This window comes from Oncorhynchus mykiss, chromosome 2 (genome assembly GCF_013265735.2).
Source record: "Oncorhynchus mykiss isolate Arlee chromosome 2, USDA_OmykA_1.1, whole genome shotgun sequence".
NCBI lineage: Eukaryota > Metazoa > Chordata > Actinopteri > Salmoniformes > Salmonidae > Oncorhynchus > Oncorhynchus mykiss.
The window spans coordinates 64,665,658-64,679,237 of NC_048566.1; the positions used below are offsets into that span (position 1 = coordinate 64,665,658).

Sequence of the window (13,580 nt, forward strand, 5' to 3'; positions counted from 1 at the left end):
CATGCAGAGCAATGCATGATTGCCATATCAATCACAGTGCTGCTGAGCCTATTTATTAATAGGTTAGAGATATTAGTAAATCATGTACCTTCGCATAGCCACTAGAGGTCCACCTTACCCACATGGAGTAACCTACATTATTGCCTAATAAAATGCAATGTGTTTTCCCTTAACACATAATGCTCTATGGTTGCAAAGCATATTCTACTACAGTCTTATGCATTGATGCTGCCAAAAGGGTTTATGTGAAAATGACGAAGTTGACAACTTTATATACAGTTGTTTCATCACCTGTAATGTCTGCATGTCAAAACATGGCTTGCATAGATAGAAACCCGTTACAATTCCGACGCCCACCCCATTATCTCAGGGGAAAAAAACATCAACACAAACAGAACGATATATTATAGGGATGGCTGAGTGACAGCTTGTTGGACCGGTGAGAGAAGACAATGGAACACAGCTCCAACTCAACCTCGTCTCCCAAGTGACGGTATAGCCCGCCCTCTGATGCATGCTTCGTGGACTGATTCGGAAGAATAGAGAGTTGTTGTCGTGAGCAACAAGTAGGTGCTCTGCGAACTATTTAGTGGGCCTACTGTATTGAGTACTAGCGGCCATTCATTACGCTGAGAAGAAGGGGACTTTATATGAAGATTAGATGCTCAAGTGATCTTCTGGACTTCTCTCTGCAGATCAATTAGTACAGATAGGTGCGGTTTGTGTCCCGATAACTTGTGTTAGACCGAACAGGGGAATGCTTCGGAAAGAGGAAAGCACGCATTAAACACCCCAAAGTTCGAGGTAAGATACATTGTAGGCAATAGCACGAGCTAAGTAAAAGGACAGTGTGGTTTTGAAACAACTCTCGTTGGTCTATTTTGTACAAGACACAATTTACATGTTTCAGATGAGCTATGGCACATTATAGCCGTTTTGATTGATCATCTACGGGTCTGGCCTCATGATTGTAACAATGTAACACATGTTGTAGTGACACGGAGGTGGCCTTGCTGGTTAGAATCCAAAGAATCAAAGCCTATTCCGTGGTAAATAATGCGGCACACCTCGGTAGTGGGCTACCCTGTCCCAGGCACCCCCCTAACTTCGGATCAGATTTAAATCCTAGCGGCCATCAAAAAACATGGGGGATTGCACGCCACTGTTGTGCCACTAAAAATGTGCCCGGAATTAATAGGATGTCATCCCCAGACCCCTGCCATACTAATAACATGCATAGTTGCTTTGATGTAGTTACATGTAATTGTGATGTTAGTTCATGTGGTTATTATTACTTTGGTTCAATAGCTATAAATTACCAAAGTACAGTAGCTATTATTGTTAGGAGTAATGGTGCTCTGATTGTGGTCTGAAACAAATAGCCACATTGAATCAGCTGTGACGTAGATGTAACATTTACTAGTTCATTGCGTTAGGGTTGTGATAATAACACATGTTTCTGAACAACATATTGTTCATTATAAGCCACCTGGGTGTTTAGAAACATACGTTTATACCCAATGTGCAGTTGTAGCAGCAGTTATTAACATGCATACCTAGGCCAGCGGGTGTGGCCAGCGCCACCGACTCTGGTGCGACTTCTCTAAAGAGCTTGTGATTGGTAAAACATGCCAAGGCCTGGGAGCCAGCCTCCGGTACATGTTAACGGGGACTCATGGATTTCCTGTCTTGAGTTTGTTATTGTTTTGAATATTTCTTTACCTTTAACCCCCCTCTGATTACATACTGTAGCCTTGAGTTTGTTGTTGTTAAGACTAGGAGCAGTGGAATTCCCATCGTATGCTGGGTGTTGGGTCTCCGTTTCCCACTGTAGCACCAGCATGCATTAGAGATCACACACAGTTGGACTAGCTGTCTGGCACACATGCATGTTTTGTGTTTCCCCCTCAAGGCTCTATATCTGGCTCATTTGCGCTAAGGTCTTGTCCTAAGGGTTTGGCCAATTGTCTGTAAGCTATCATGCATGTTTTCGTGTAGGACTTGGTCATAGTGGTTCATAAAGACTGATAGAGTACTTTGATAATAGTCCTAAAACCAATTGCTGCACTGCATCCTGTAAATAGTGTGTCTTGTGTATGAAGCTCAAAGCAATGCAGCCGTTCTTGTGAAACACTAAATCAGGGTCACAGAGTGTTTCTTGGTTTTGAAACAAAAGTGTACACCTCACACGCATGGGCTATGGGCTTCAAAAAAAGAAGACACCTGTACCATGTCAGATATGGAGTTGAAATGTATTGTTGCGTTTGCATCCCAATATTACACTTTATACACATCATAGAAGACTGAAATATAACAAAACTATTTGCCATAGAAACACCAGATTTTTTGTCTGTTACATGTTTTGAAATGTTTATTAATGATGAAACTATGCTAGATATGAATAATGTTCCACCCACGAGGCCACTAGTCATTTGACTGCAGGAAAGGTCTACGTGTGTTTTGCAGCTCTGGAAATAGAACTGTCAAACAGGAGAAAGTGGTGGCTGACATTCCTTACAGTGGAATACTCTGTTTAATGAAACTGAAGTGGGTCCATCTGCCACTTACTGCCTGGGTTGGAATTTCAAATCCTTATGAGAGTGGTTCCTCACAGACCACAGGGCCTGCACAGATTGACCTGAAAGTTCTTTCATTGGGGTAACAGTGGGGTAACAGTGGGGTATAGGGAATTATCCTGTCTGAGTTTTAGCCATATGTCTTGTTTTCTCGCCAATTTAATCACTCACGGATCAAAATATGACCTTTTTCTTATTGAAGTGTGATTTTAAGGACTGAGTTGCTAAAGGAAATGGCGTACTGGCATCTTGTCCGCAGCAGTAGAATAGTAGGTGTCCTCGGACTGTCTAGAGGACATACAGGACACAAATCAAAAGTCTTTGCACAAGTCTTTGCATGTAATGGATGATTGGAGAATGCGTTTGCTGCCTGAGTTTCCTCCATTTTCAATGTGGTAAGGCAACAATAAAGACCTCTATGAACATAGTACTGTGCCCCACAAGACTTTCTGACTAAACACCCATGACGCACCAACTGGGTAACCTGGTAGAGAGGGGACCGGTGACACAGAGGGAGACCATACCACGCTTCTGAACCATCAACACCTCTGGGGATAGTTATTTATATTTCAGTTTTTCAATCTTAATAAACTTTCATCAGTTCGTGTGGCTGTTGGGCTGTTTCACAGGGAAGTAATGTTTTGAGCGCAGAGCTCAGTGGCCTATGCTGTCTTCCCTGCCCAGTGATTTGTTTTCTCTTCACTCCCCTTATATGCCTGTGGTTTTGCTGCTTTGTAAGCATGGTCACAATTCCAATCATTCCTGCTTTTCCGGTTTTAAGCTGCTCTCCGACTTCAGAAGTGGTTTTCCAGTGCCCAACTGTCTCGGTGTGATACGAGGCATGCCTGTCTTAGTGCTAACTGCCCCTCGTGAAAGGTTGCGCCCTCAATCGCAGTGCACATTTCCTCCAACAAAGGACAGGACAATAGAAGCACAGTACTTCAGATGGAAGCTGTGTTGGATAGGGTTGAAAACATGATGGCAACAGATCTATTCATAGCACTGAGTCAAGTATGGATTTAGCTAACCAAATTAGCCTTTTTTTGTGTTGAGTCAGTGTCTCACTTGGATTGTACTATGTGTTCTAGTGGAGGACATTGATTGCAAACAGACAGAGGCTCGAGGTCTACCTCTGACATTTTGTTGCGTCAAATTAAACTCTGCACTTCCGGGATCTGCTCGATTACTACAGTATCATCATAATAAACATGAATAACTCTGTCCAGATCCTCCGTTTCAATCTTTCCTTTGTAGCATTCTAACTACAGCTGGGTTTACAGAAGTGCCCTCAACTGTTCAGAAGGGAGCAGGTGTTAACCAAGCCAAGTCTGCTCCAGAGAAGGCCACCAAAAGCACATGTCCCAGGCACTCCAGTGCTGTTGACACACCTGCCTGTGGCTGGCCTGCTCTCCCCCTCTCCCCTGTGACATCACAGCATTTATCTCCCCCTCATCACCATCAACATATTTATCCATTCTGTAAACAGAGTATAGTGCGGCCTGGTCGGCCAAACACTCACACAGGTTCCTCTGGAGTCCGCGCCTGCTTCAAACACTCACACAGGTTCCTCTGGAGTCAGCGCCTGCTTCAAACACTCACACAGGTTCCTCTGGAGTCCACGCCTGCTTCAAACACTCACACAGGTTCCTCTGGCGTCGGCGCCTGCTTCAAACACTCACACAGGTTCCTCTGGAGTCCGCGCCTGCTTCAAACACTCACACAGGTTCCTCTGGAGTCAGCGCCTGCTTCAAACACTCACACAGGTTCCTCTGGAGTCCGCGCCTGCTTCAAACACTCACACAGGTTCCTCTGGCGTCGGCGCCTGCTTCAACACTCACACAGGTTCCTCTGGCGTCGGCGCCTGCTTCAAACACTCACACAGGTTCCTCTGGAGTCCGCGCCTGCTTCAAACACTCACACAGGTTCCTCTGGAGTCCGCGCCTGCTTCAAACACTCACACAGGTTCCTCTGGAGTCAGCGCCTGCTTCAAACACTCACACAGGTTCCTCTGGAGTCAGCGCCTGCTTCAAACACTCACACAGGTTCCTCTGGAGTCCGTGCCTGCTTCAAACACTCACACAGGTTCCTCTGGAGTCAGCGCCTGCTTCAAACACTCACACAGGTTCCTCTGGAGTCAGCGCCTGCTTCAAACACTCACACAGGTTCCTCTGGAGTCAGCGCCTGCTTCAAACACTCACACAGGTTCCTCTGGAGTCCGTGCCTGCTTCAAACACTCACACAGGTTCCTCTGGCGTCGGCGCCTGCTTCAACACTCACACAGGTTCCTCTGGCATCGGCGCCTGCTTCAAACACTCACACAGGTTCCTCTGGAGTCCGCGCCTGCTTCAAAGACTCACACAGGTTCCTCTGGCGTCGGTGCCTGCTTCAAACACTCACACAGGTTCCTCTGGAGTCCGCGCCTGCTTCAAACACTCACACAGGTTCCTCTGGAGTCAGCGCCTGCTTCAAACACTCACACAGGTTCCTCTGGAGTCAGCGCCTGCTTCAAACACTCACACAGGTTCCTCTGGAGTCCGCACCTGCTTCAAACACTCACACAGGTTCCTCTGGCGTCGGCGCCTGCTTCAAACACTCACACAGGTTCCTCTGGAGTCCGCGCCTGCTTCAAACACTCACACAGGTTCCTCTGGCGCCGGCGCCTGCTTCAACACTCACACAGGTTCCTCTGGCGTCGGCGCCTGCTTCAAACACTCACACAGGTTCCTCTGGAGTCCGCGCCTGCTTCAAACACTCACACAGGTTCCTCTGGCGTCGGTGCCTGCTTCAAACACTCACACAGGTTCCTCTGGAGTCCGCGCCTGCTTCAAACACTCACACAGGTTCCTCTGGAGTCAGCGCCTGCTTCAAACACTCACACAGGTTCCTCTGGAGTCAGCGCCTGCTTCAAACACTCACACAGGTTCCTCTGGAGTCCGCGCCTGCTTCAAACACTCACACAGGTTCCTCTGGCGTCGGCGCCTGCTTCAAACACTCACACAGGTTCCTCTGGAGTCCGCGCCTGCTTCAAACACTCACACAGGTTCCTCTGGAGTCCGCGCCTGCTTCAAACACTCACACAGGTTCCTCTGGCGTCGGTGCCTGCTTCAAACACTCACACAGGTTCCTCTGGAGTCCGCGCCTGCTTCAAACACTCACACAGGTTCCTCTGGCGTCGGCGCCTGCTTCAAACACTCACACAGGTTCCTCTGGAGTCCGCGCCTGCTTCAAACACTCACACAGGTTCCTCTGGCGTCGGCGCCTGCTTCAAACACTCACACAGGTTCCTCTGGAGTCCGCGCCTGCTTCAAACACTCACACAGGTTCCTCTGGAGTCAGCGCCTGCTTCAAACACTCACACAGGTTCCTCTGGAGTCAGCGCCTGCTTCAAACACTCACACAGGTTCCTCTGGCGTCAGCGCCTGCTTCAAACACTCACACAGGTTCTTCTGGAGTCAGCGCCTGCTTCAAACACTCACACAGGTTCCTCTGGCGTCAGCGCCTGCTTCAAACACTCACACAGGTTCCTCTGGCGTCAGCGCCTGCTTCAAACACTCACACAGGTTCCTCTGGCGTCAGCGCCTGCTACAAACACTCACACAGGTTCCTCTGGCGTCGGCGCCTGCTTCAAACACTCACACAGGTTCCTCTGGAGTCGGCGCCTGCTTCAAACACTCACACAGGTTCCTCTGGAGTCGGTGCCTGCTTCAAACACTGCCTGGCTTCACTGCCTGATTGCTTTTTTTGTTTGCTTGTTTAATGGGGAAGTTAAGTCTGCGTTTGATATGTGTATTTCAAATACAGTCATTTTCTGTGAAAATGGATGGAAAACAAGTCATGAAAGTCACTCACTCAGACCTGCCAGTGGCCAGAGTTTTAAAGTGCAAAGATACTGTCAAAGCAGAACCTTGCCATGAACTTTAGTAACCTTCAGTAACCCCTGAGAGGAAAGGCTCTTCGTCCTCCTTTCCAACTTGTCATCCCTTGTATGAGTTGATCCCACATCTGCACTTTTAATGATGATGTGCCTGCGTGTGAGGAGAGCAGCAGTGTGCAAGCTGGGCCTGTCCTATCCAGGTCCACATCATTACTGTAGCCTTCACCTCCACCTGCTCAGCCTCTATCTGCCTTTGTCATGCACTGTGGTGGCGGTGGGGGTGGTGGTGGGGGGGGGGGGTCTCTGTAGCTAACACGAAACTACTTAGTCCTAATGTAATCATAGGTCATGATTATATTTGAGAGAAAATAAAGTCATGTTGAAAGGGATTGTTGCTATTAGTTAACAGTGTCCCTCTTGTAGCCCGTGTGCAGTGAACCCCGTAGACATGACCATTTCTGTTGTGTTATCAGTAATAACACTCATGTTTCTATTTTTCTTAAAGGTTAGGTCAGTAAAGAGCAGTTTTTTTTGTTGTTGTCTTTTTTATTTGATATGATATGAATTCACTACACCCACTGTGTTACTTCATCCGCAGCAACACAATTTCCTATTTTTACAGTATAAATATTTGAATTGATTTGGGTGTCTTTTTGGGTATGTCCATTAGAACAGAGGCCATTTAGCGTTTGGGCGTGGGCATGGGCTTAGTAAGAGATTTCAGATTACTCTCCTCGCAGGAAATGGCTATGTGTTGATAATTACTTTTAATTAGCACTATTTCATGGTCCACTGCGCATCATAGTCTCATATCAGGAGTTTGGTAGAGTTTAGTCATGTCCTTCTGGGAAGTCAAATCATTCATCCAAATGACCTTTGTACATCCTGTGAACCACATTGGAGTTAACTACTGATGTGGACTATAAATGGATGTTTATTAAGCCTTGGTTAACTAGTAATGAAGACGCAGTGTAAATACTGTGGCAGGTTTGTACAATAGGCCTTTTCAGGGCCTGATAGGCTGGTGTGATAAGACGAACCAGCAGCAGGTGATAAAACATCCTCTCCTCTCGTTAAAGATGTAAGACTGCCCTCTACCCCGGCCTTCAGGTATTATGGTCTCAGTCAGGACCTGTAATAGAACATTGACCTGTAATAGAACATCTTTCTTTCTTTAGCCTCTCGTTCCCACATCTCATTAAGCCACATTAAGAAGGCAGGCAGACAGGCAGCTAGGGCTCAGTTTGGGGCACCATGTTATGGCTGGCTGACACTTGTATCAGTTAATAGAAGCTTTTTTATTCTGATACCAGTGTTTTATTTTTCACCTCAGACTGATGACAGTCAGTGTAGAGAGGTGGATGGGGATTGTCAATCCGACCCCCTGCCTGCATGTCTGTGCTTCTCTGAATGAGCTGCAGCTCTCTGTCTTTCTGCCAGAGTGTTGCCTATGGAGCGGCCTAGCTGCCTGGGACTGACCGGGAGGAGTGTCATTGTGTTATCAAACTGGGTTTGTTTACAGACAATACTGCACTAAGCCCTGTCTCTAAACCCTCACTACTCACACTCCGGGTCGGCCCGCTGTGCACATTGATTTGGTTCCCTAATATCTGGTTGTTGTGGTGTGATGGTGTTACTGTTATAGTTCTGGTGGATGGAGCTGAGGGATCCTTTCTCCTGCTACAAACAGTGGTTATTCACATCCTGGTGGAGAGCAGCCGTTCCTGGGAAATGATCTAACAAAATGTCATTCCGGTGTAGAAAGTGATGATGAAGTTATGACGTTGTTTACCGCACTTTGGCCGGACAGGTACTTTTTAACAAGGTATTTGAGATTTTACAACTATGCGAATGAAGAGCTTTGTTTTTCACAAACAACAGGCCATATTCTGATTTAGTTCACTACTTCTTCTCAATAGGCCCGTCTTCCTGCTTGGCTGAATGTACCGCTCTTGGTTTTCCTCTGTGTTTATCGGAGCAGAATGGTTGCTAAGAGCAAGGCTCAAGTTAAAGCCTGAAAGTTTAGTTTCAGGGAAAAATGTGTCTCTCCCTCGTGTCCTAAATTCTCTCATCCACAAATGTTTGATTCCTTGCTGTGGAGGGAGTCTCCTGATGGGGGTTTGTTTTGTGCAGACTGCAGAGAAAGGCTGTGTCAGCTTCACATAACTGCTCATTAAAACAAGTTGTGGAAACCTGGACCCCCCCCCCTCTGGGTCTGTGAGTTTTTCGGGCTCTGCTTGTCGGTCACAGCTGTATCTGTGGAGGCCAGGTAAAATGTTGTGGTACATATCCTGATATCTATTAAAGCAGGACACAGGCAGGCTGATCCTCTCATCCAATAGCAAACATCTCTTGCTCCTCGATCCTGCCTCGAGGACAACCTGTTACAGCAGGAGAGCTACGTTTTGGATGGTTTAAACTGCAGTTTAAATCAGGGGCAGATTCTGGTCTTAACTCCCCCCACCTCCTCTAGCTTCCCCAGAGTCTCGCTTTCTTTAGTGCTCCTCACATGCATGAAAACCTCTCAACAGGCTCTTAGCAATCTCTGTATTTGGGCACCGCCATCTTCAGTGCCAAGCTGTTATCAGGCCCCTTAAATACTCCGTCTGCTCTGAGTGTTCTCCATCCTTGGTATGCATTCCACCAGAACCCTTCGCTGGTTCAGAGGAGCCACTCAAATGCCAAACCTTTTTAAGAAGGTTTACTTCTAAAGATGTCTCTGTTTATTTTTGCAGCACGTTATAAACTAAAATAGTTTTTTTATTTTTTACACTGAATGCCCGCCATATAAACACGACTCTTTAGAGATGAGGTGAGCCGTTGAGGGGAGCATTAACCGGGCCTCTGGTTAAACTTCCACTCGATCATACCACCCTCCTCCACCCTCCTGACCTGAACACATGCCTGTACCCCACCCCCATCAGAACACACACAGTCACACACAGTCCTTCACCCCAAACTGAGAAGGCTTGTTTAGACAGATTTAGACAGATTTAAACACAGCGAGCGTGGGGCTATTTCTGCTCGACTCTTATCTCCGTGGTAACTGGCTGTTTAGTGTTTTTATGGGGCTATTGATGTGAGGACTGATTAGACACTATTGTTTTACAAAATGCACTCACAGCGCAGCGAGATGAATCACCAGTTGTTGGGTAATTCTGAAGACATTTAATGTATCTGAAACCACTCTTGGCCTTTCTACATCATAATCCCAACCCAGCTGTAGCCATAATATATTCCCTTCTGGTTTGCCAGCAGTTCAGTTCCCTAAACCTCGGAATGACTGGGGCTCCAATTAGAAATCCCGGGGATTGACTTGCAGCAGGGATCTCCAAACAGTCAGTTATAATGTCCGAGCTGCTTTTGTCGGTCGGCATGGAGACTTCAACAGTGAGACAGCTGATTGGTTGAGCTCCATGATAAGTGAAGTGCAATGTTCCCTCTAAACTGCGGACTGCCACACAATCCCGTTCCGAGATTGAACTTCACTCAATTTTCTAAAGTTTTTCCCTTTAGTTAACACCATCAACGTTTTGCTATACTGTGGGAATTGTGCTCGAATCAACGCAATATTATCCACTTTCAATGAAACATTCCGAAACAAAATGAATTATTCAAGGCTTAGTATGCAAAACTAACTGTGCGTGAGATTTTCTTGTAGGCAAAGCCCATTGGAGTAGGATTCTTTTTGGAGTAGGATTGGAGTAGGATTCATTGGAGTAGGATTCATTGACAGGCAGGACTCTACACAGACCGATGTGCCATAACCAATCAGAGCGGCAGTAGGCCTTTATGCAAATAGCCATTGCCATATATGGATCTGTGCCATTCACTTTGAACTGGACTGTGTTTATAGTGGAGTATGTGAGCAGAATTGAGTGATCAGAAATCTCGCTCAAGCGGTGTTTGCGCAAATTCTCAGGCCAACGGCTCCACTAAAAACCACTCCACGCTCACAGGAAAGAAAACTGCCACTCCAAATTGAGATTAAAATGAATTCATATCACAATTTAACCAACACCCATCTTTTTTTGTTTCTACCTGGACCTACCATTTGGTTTTGAAGCATTGAAACCAAACCACACGATTTGAATTAAAGGTATTTTAATAAACTTGAAAAGGTGAATGTAAGAAGCGCTCATCATTTCAAATTGGTTACATGTTATATTAAACAGCATATGAACAATCTAAATAGGTCAGGAGACAGACAGGGAGCCTAAGAAGGAACTACAATCTTTTAGGCCATATTATTTCAATTATTTCAATGCTATAGCTTACAAAGAAATGCATTGTGAAATACACTGGCGAGTGCGACACACTAGGCTGGTAGGGAGTCAGGGACATTAAGCGCTCAGCATTTCAACAACATTTTGTTGTATTAAATCATTATAGTCTATAAATTGCGCACATAGGCTGTGACTTACTTAAGCAGTAAGGCACGAGGGGGTGTGGTATATGTCCAATATACCATGGCTAAGGGTTATTCTTATGCACGATGTGAAGCGGAGTGCCCAGCCCTTAGCTGTGGTATGTTGGCGATATACCACAAACCCCCAAGGTGCCTTATTGCTATTATAAACTGACTACCAATGTGATTAGAGCAGTACAAATAAATGTTTTGTCATACCCGTGGTATACAGTCTGATATACCATGGCTGTCAGCCAATCAGCATTCAGGGCTCGAACCACCCAGTTTATAATTAGAATTAAACACAAATGAAACAAAAACAAAAATCATTATTAGGCTCAGTATACAGTGCCTTTGAATACTTTTTTTTTTTTAGAAAGATGTGTTTGGCCAGAGTGTGTAGCTTCAGGCTCATGCGATGGTGCCTGGAGAGCAGGTCAGCAGTAGAGAATATCCTCTCCACACCTGCAGAGCTACTGGGGATGCTAAACACCCTTTTGGTCACTCTTGCCAGGCTGGGCAGGGATGCGGAGTTGTTATTTCTTCTATACGTAGGCCTTAAGGTTTTTAGGCAAAATAACCCAATCAAAACAGAAAGCTCTGGTTTTGATATCAAAACATGCGCATCTATTTGCGACCACTAATGCTTAAAAATCAGAGTATGTGACGAGGATCGGAGCTGGAGCGAGATTCCCGAAGGCTGATGCATCGGCCTTCTCGCCCACTCCAATATAAATATTTTCAGAGAGAAACTGATAGAACACACAGGTGCAAAATCAAGGTGACTTACAAAGATGAGGAGGACCAAGAGCAAGAGAGGGAGTGCAGTGATGTAGTGTCCACAACTAAAGAATCATTGTGGAATCTAAAAAGACACCTATCCCCAAAGCATGATGGCGTACTGCATCTACCCACCTGTGCACATTTGTTCATATTCTTTGCTAGTTAGTGAGTTATTAGCCCAGTTATAGGTCGTTTCTAGTCAACAATTAGGGAGTGGTTGCTTCCTGCAAGAGCACAAAATGTGTGTATTTCTAGTCATCTTTGAAAAGCGAGTTAGGTAAAAAGCTTTTTTTTAATGTCTTATAGAATGTAGGCCTACATTGAACACCACACATTTCCTGCCTCTGACAGAACAGCTATTTCCATGTTAAAATGTTATGGGATGCATTTATCTCCATAGTTTCTTTTATTTTAGTCCACCCTGGTAGTCCTACATGATGATCAAATAGTCACAGCAGCCTACTTGGCCACTGTTGACCTTTACGGGATCCCCCCCCCCCCTACTGCGCGGGATGGTTAAGCTAACGTAGGCTAATGTGATTAGCATGAGATTGTAAGTAACAAGAACATTTCCCAGGACATAGACAAATCTGATATTGGCAGAAAGCTTAAATTGTTGTTAATCTAACTGCACTGTCCAATTTTCAGTAGCTATTATGGTGAAAGTATACCATGCTATTGTTTGAGGAGAGCGCACAGTTATGAACTTGAAAATGTATTAATAAACCAATTAGGCACATTTGGGCAGTCTTGACAACATTTTGAACAGAAATGCAATGGTTCATTGAATCAGTCTAAAACTTTGCACATACACTGCTGCCATATTCTTGCTTCAGGTCCTGAGCTACATACAGGTAGTTCGATTTGGGTATGTCATTTTAGGCGAAAATTGGAAAAAAAGGGTTAGATCCTCAAGAAGTGTATAAAACTGTAACTTAAAATGGGTACAGCCTCAGTGTTCACAGTAAACACATTTTAACAATAATCATGTTTGCGCCCGGCAAACCTGAAATTTGCTCAGTCCTACAAAAGATTTTAGGAAACTTTGGTGACATGTCCTGTCATAATTTAATCAAAATAGCTGTTATGAAAAGCCAAATAAAAAGAAAATGATATATAAATGTTAAATTGTTTTTACCTCAAAGATTCTGGTGGTCGGTATGCTCAAAATCCCCATATTTGCTAAAACTGCATCAAAACCTCAGGAGGGGCAACAGGCAACATTGCCGATTGCCGTATGCAGTGCCTACCTTCCCCTTCATTGAAATGCATAGAAATTGTTGGTGCACACGCGCATTCCTGACTCCTACATTAATTTAATTGAGCGATTTCATAGTTTGTGCTTGCGTGTAGCCTTAAAAAGGTTGGTCGTCAGAGATACTCGGCTCTTCCTCTCAGTGGTCATGGGCGTCTCTACATAGTTTGACGCTGGCATCCCCTGAGTGACAACTAACATTAACGAAGCTAGCTACCCACTGGGCAAAAACTGGTTGCACCAACGTTGTTTCCACTTCATTACAACAACAACAAAAAATGTATCTAATGACGTTGAATCAACGTGGAAAACGGATTGGATTTGCAAAAAGTCATCAACGTAAAGGAATTTGGTGGTTTTTTTCACCCGACTTTGAACCTAAATCCAATAACATGGTGAAATGTTTTGTTAATTTCACGTTGAATTCACGTTAGCTGAACCAAATGTAAATCAAAACTAGAGGTTGATATGATATCTGTGCCCAGTGGGTAGTTAGCATTAACAATAACCTGACAAAACAAACAATTTTCCCTTCACCCAGAAAAGTAGACGAATGGATTTAATTTACATTTGCAATTAGCAGGTCACAGGTGAATGAACATGAGAATAACTGGTTTATTACAAATGTGTAAAACATATGTAACTTGCTCTATCATTAACAGGACCACAGAATACACATTTAAG

At 45.0% G+C, this 13,580-nt stretch overlaps 1 protein-coding gene across 8 annotated transcripts in view; it reads left to right on the top strand.

Annotated features, from left to right (window-relative positions):
• Positions 1-477: 477 nt before the first annotated feature.
• Positions 478-13,580, top strand: part of akap13 (A-kinase anchoring protein 13) — a 93,259-nt gene continuing 80,156 nt past the window's right edge. For 5 of the 8 annotated variants that reach the window (XM_036953029.1, XM_036953046.1, XM_036953032.1 and 2 more), the window contains exon 1: positions 480-804. The gene's annotated coding sequence lies outside the window, so the exon portion shown is untranslated. Of the gene's footprint in view, positions 805-13,580 lie in introns of all 8 variants that reach the window. The other 3 variants (XM_036953038.1, XM_036953051.1, XM_036953062.1) reach the window with 3 other exon arrangements.